Here is a 5,651-nt window from a genome sequence, read left to right on the forward strand (position 1 = left end):
TAGTACTTCTAGTGGAGAAAAAGTATGGATCGTTAAGGATGGTGGTTGATTATCGAGGATTGAATGAAGTAACCATCAAGAACAAGTACCCACTACCAACGATCAATGATCTGTTTGATCGATTGCAAGGAGCTAAGGTATTTTCCAAGATCGATCTACGATCAGGATACCACCAGTTGAAGATTCGAGAACAGGATATACCTAAGACAGCTTTTACCACCAGGTATGGGCTGTACGCGTATACCGTTATGTCATTTGGTCTGACTAACGCACCTGCCTATTTTATGAACATGATGAACACAGTGTTTATGGAGTTCTTGGATAAGTTCGTCATGGTGTTCATTGAGGATATTCTGGTTTACTCGAAAAGTGAAGAGGAGCATAAGGAGCATTTGTGATTGATACTTGAGAAGCTCAGAGAACATCAGTTGTATGCCAAGTTCAGCAAATGTGAGTTTTGGTTGAAGGAAGTAGGATTCCTCGGACACGTTATATCCGGAGAAGGTATATCAGTAGATCCCACTAAAGTTGATACCGTGACCAAGTGGGAGGCACCAACCGCAGTTGGAGAGATCCGGAGTTTCCTTGGACTCGCAAGATACTACTGGAGATTCATTGAGAATTTCTCAAACATTGCGAAGCCTATGACGGAGTTATTAAAGAAGGATACCAAGTTCATATGGACTAAGGAGTGTGAGGCTAGTTTCCAGGAGTTGAAGAAACGCTTGGTTACTTCACCCGTGTTGATTTTGCCAGACCAAACCAAGGATTATGAGGTGTACTGTGACGCTTCACGTCGAGGACTTGGAGCAGTGCTTATGCAGGAAGGGAGAGTTGTTTCATATGCCTCAAGACAACTGAAACCTCACGAGTTGAATTATGCTACACGTGATTTGGAGTTAGCAGCCGTAGTGCATGCACTGAAGACATGGAGACATTTCCTCATTGGAAATCATTGTGAGGTGTACACGGATCACAAGAGTTTGAAGTACATTTTCACGCAGAAGGAGTTGAACCTCAGACAAAGGAGATGGTTGGAGCTCATCAAGGATTATGATATGAGATTGCATTACCATCCCGGAAAGGCTAATGTAGTAGCTGACGCATTGAGTCGCAAAAGCCATGTCAATACACTAATGACGGGAGAAATACGAAGGGAGTTAGCAGAAAATCTTCATGAACTATGTTTGGAAATAGTTCCGAGAGGCTATGTAGCAGCATTGGAGATTCAGTCAACTTTGATGGATAGAATCATACAAGCTCAGAAGACTGACAAGGAGATTGCCTCTATAAAGGAGAAAATGAGCGAAGGAAAGGCTAAAGGATTTCGTGAGGATGAGCACGACACCCTATGGTTTGAAGACCGTGTTTATGTGCCCAATGACCCGGAGATCAGGAAGTTGATTCTGCAAGAGGCACACGGTTCACCGTATTCGATTCACCTAGGAAATACCAAGATGTATTTGGATTTGAATGAGATTTTCTGGTGGACCGGAATAAAGAAAGATATTGCGGAGTATGTAGCAGTTTGTGATGTATGTCAGAGAGTAAAGGCAGAGCATCAGAAGCCAGCAGGATTGCTACAGCCATTCCGATACCCGAATGGAAGTGGGATAAGTTAGGCATGGATTTTATCACGGGATTACCCAGGACTCGTTCAGGCTATGACTTGATTTGGGTTGTAGTTGATCGGTTGACGAAAGTAGCTCATTTCATCCCGGTAAAGACCACTTACACCAGTGCTAAGTTGGCAAAGATATACATGACCAGGATTGTATGCTTACATGGAGTTCCGAGGAGTATAGTATCAGATAGAGGAACCTAGTTTACCTCAAAGTTCTGGAATCAGTTGCACGAAACTTTGGGTACCAGGCTAGAGTTCAGCACAGCTTTTCATCCACAGACAGATGGACAGACCAAGAGAGTCAATCAGATTTTGGAGGACATGTTGAGAGCTTGTGCGCTAGATTATGGATCTAGTTGGGACGAGAATTTGCCATATGCAGAGTTCTCTTACAACAACAGTTATCAATCTAGTTTAAAGATGGCCCCTTTCGAAGCCTTGTACCGAAGGAGGTGCAGGACACCCTTGACGTGGGATGAAGTTGGAGACCGCCAGTTGTTTGGACCTGACTTGATTAAGGAGTCTAAACAGAAGGTGAAATTGATTCGCGATAGGCTCAAGATAGCCCAGTCCAGACAAAAGAGTTATGCAGATTCTAAATGCAAGGAGACGGTTTACGAAGTTGGAGATAGAGCTTATCTTCGAGTATCTCCACTTCGGGGAACAAAGCGCTTTGGTGTTAAAGGAAAGTTATCGCCATGATTCGTAGGACCATACCGAGTATTGGAACGTATGGGAGAAGTGGCCTACAAGTTAGAATTGCCTGAAGGATTGTCAGGAGTTCATGATGTGTTCCATGTTTCTCAGTTGAAGAAGTGCCACGCGGAGATGGCTGACATACCCTTGAGAGACACAGTGCCATTGGAAGCAATTTAGTTGGATAACGATTTGACCTATGAGGAGAAACCAATTAAGATTCTAGAGTATGCCAGTCGAGTCACCCGCAACAAGGTTATTAAGTTTTGCAAGGTTCAATGGAGCCACCACACGGAGGATGAAGCCACCTGGGAGCGAGAGGAAGATTTGCTCAAGGACCACCCTCACCTATTTTCTAGCCAACCCGAATCTCGAGGGCGAGATTCATCTTAAGGGGGGTAGGTTTGTAACATCCCAAATTTTCAATTTGAAATGTTATACATTAGACCATCATTGCATATCATAATTTATTTGCTTTTGGTTTTGATCCTAGAAATTCCACGCAACTCAAGGACCCACGGAGAGAGTTGGGGATTTCGTTATTTTCATATTTGAGTTTTCTCAAATTTTGCGAATAGGATCATTTGATTTTAATTATTTTATCATCAATTATTTCTATTACAAAAATATGAGAGAGGGAATAAAATGACTTTCCCAAAATAAAGAAATATTGAGGATTTAATAATAAAATCAAATAAGATTTTATTTCGGAGTTTTTCGGTATTTTATTTGAATTTAGGAAAAATGTGCGTTTTTCAAAATTGCATTTAGGCCCCAAATAAATGTTCACCTTGTGCGTCTTGATTTTAGAAGACCGGGAAAATTTATTTCGGGATTTTTGGAGTCCGTTTAGTATTTCTTTTATTTGTTTTTCTGCACGGAATAATTAAAAAAATGCGAACCGACTTTGGGTCGTACCCGAGCGGGACTCCGCCCGGGGGCAGCCTTTAAATAGCCGCCGCCCGAGCCGCCCCAGCCCACCAGATCTGTCCTAGCCGCGCCTCGATCCGCGCACCGCCGCCGCCGCCGCCGCCGTCCCGCCTCCCGAGGTAAAAAAAGGTCGCGGTTTTATTTTATTTTTTTAGTTTCAGTTTTTTAAATAGATCAGTTTTTCCGGTTTATTTAAATAGTGAGCGTTCGTCCGTTCGTTCGTTGTAGCGAACATTCGTCGTTTTTCTTTTCTCGGACTAAATCCGCGATTCCTGATCCGATTTTCGTTTTAGTATAACTTTTCGCTCGTTTATCGGAATCAGGCGATTCAAGCGCGTGCAGTTTCGTCTCGAAACCCGCTATCCGTTTAACCAACTTAAACAAGTTTTTGCCACTGTAAAAATTGCCCTAGATCCAGAATAGTGAATGAAGCCTGTTTTCTTTTGCCGTTTGACTATCGTTGCTTCGTTTGATTTGATTCTTTTTGCAAACCGGAGTTCTTAAGTTGAACCTTCTGGTTAGATCTCTTATTTGAGTTTTACCCGTGCATTAGATGAATACTTATTGTATGCTTGTTTGTTTGTCTGTGATAGAATACCCGGAGTGCGCCGCCTGTTACTTCGAATCTCTAGGTTTCGCGAATCATCAGCAAGGCAAGTAACACTTTGATCATACCTCCTACTACCCAGTTTTATTGCAATAGATCAATCCTCAAACATTGCATGATTAGGATCTAATTAAATTGTGGGATGGGAAGTAGTTGAGGTAATACCTATTACCTGTTATATTATCAAACCTTTGGGAGTTACTTCTACGTTTGCCTATTATGCCATGCTATGCTAGTAGACGTGGATTGGGTGAGTGATATCCATGACAGATGTGAGTTTGTTAATTAATGGTTTATCTAAGATGGCAACTTAAACACACATCTGGGTGGATTGAGGTACCTGGGTATTCCAGGATTGCCTGTTTTTCTTTATGGACCGCCACCCAGGCCCAAAGGGATCATGAGATTTTTCATACTAGAAACTTCCGTGGGCAGCCACAAGCTATTATGGGCTCTAGCATAGTTGATTAAGTCGTGCGAACTCTTACAGGGTAGACTAGAAGATGTAGGGGAAAGTAGGTGTAACGGTCTATCCATCGTACGGTGCTAGTGCTTCTGAAAGACTATGTCTCGGTCATCCGTTTCTCAAACACCATGTAGTGCGAGAAACCAAACGGAGGCGATCGAGTCTTGTGGGGAAAAGTGCGCAGACCTCTGCAGAGTGTATAAACTAATCATGGTTAGCCGTGTCTCCGGTTATGGACATCTTGAGTATCTAGTACCTGGATTATCATGTGAATCTCAACATGTTACTCTAAATTAATTTTGTTGGGTTTTGTTTAATGATGATGCTTAATTGGGATTGAGGATGCTGTCAACCATTCTCAATGTTTAACAACCACCATGATAGTTAAATAAATTTATTCCTTTGCAGTAGGGAAAAATTGGCTTTACGCAAAACTATAACCATAGAGCATTCCACTAGCCAAATATGCATATAGTATAGCTGTTTCATTCCATTACTCTCTATGTGTTACTTTGCCAACATATTCCATGTGCTGACCCGTTTCGGGCTGCAACATTAATGTTGCAGACTTTTCAGACGACGATTAAGGAGTTTTAGGTCGTGGTTCTATACTCAGTGATGCCGTTGGAGTTGATGGACTCAGTTATCTTCCAAGCTTTCCGCTGTTATAGTTATTAGATGGCCTTAAGCCATATTTATTGTAATAAGTTCTCTATTGAGACACTCGATGTAATAAGTGTGTGATTGCTACTCTATTATAAATCCTCTGAGTACTGTGTGGTGTCAGCATTACTGATCCAGGGATGACACCTGAGCATAGAGATCAGATTGTTTGAGGTCTGGTCGGTACAAAGGGCTCGTGTACATGGCTGGGTCGGAACGGAGAAACAGCATCGTCATCGTGTTCATGGGTCGGAACGGAATGCGTGGTCGTGTTCATCGGGAGGGCTTGGACGGAAGAGGCGATGGAAACGAGGCCTGGCGTACCGTACAACGGAGGAAACAGACCTCCTACGGTCGAAACGAGGGTCCTGTTGATCGGGAGGGGTGTGGTGTACCACAAAACGAAGGAAACAGACCTCCTACGATCCAAACGGGAGTCCTGTTGATCGGGAGGAGTGTGGCATACCGCAAAACAGAGGAAACGGACCTCCTACGGTCGAAACGGGGGTCCTGTTGATCAGGAGGGGTGTGGCGTACCGCAAAATGGAGGAAACGGACTTGTGTTGGAGCGCTACGGTCGAAACGGGGGTCCTGTTCATCGGGAGGGGTGTGGCGTACCACAAAACGGGACTCCACGGGATACTGTTCATCTCCACCGTCGACAC

Source organism: Triticum aestivum, chromosome 5A (assembly GCF_018294505.1).
Source record: "Triticum aestivum cultivar Chinese Spring chromosome 5A, IWGSC CS RefSeq v2.1, whole genome shotgun sequence".
Classification (NCBI taxonomy): domain Eukaryota; kingdom Viridiplantae; phylum Streptophyta; class Magnoliopsida; order Poales; family Poaceae; genus Triticum; species Triticum aestivum.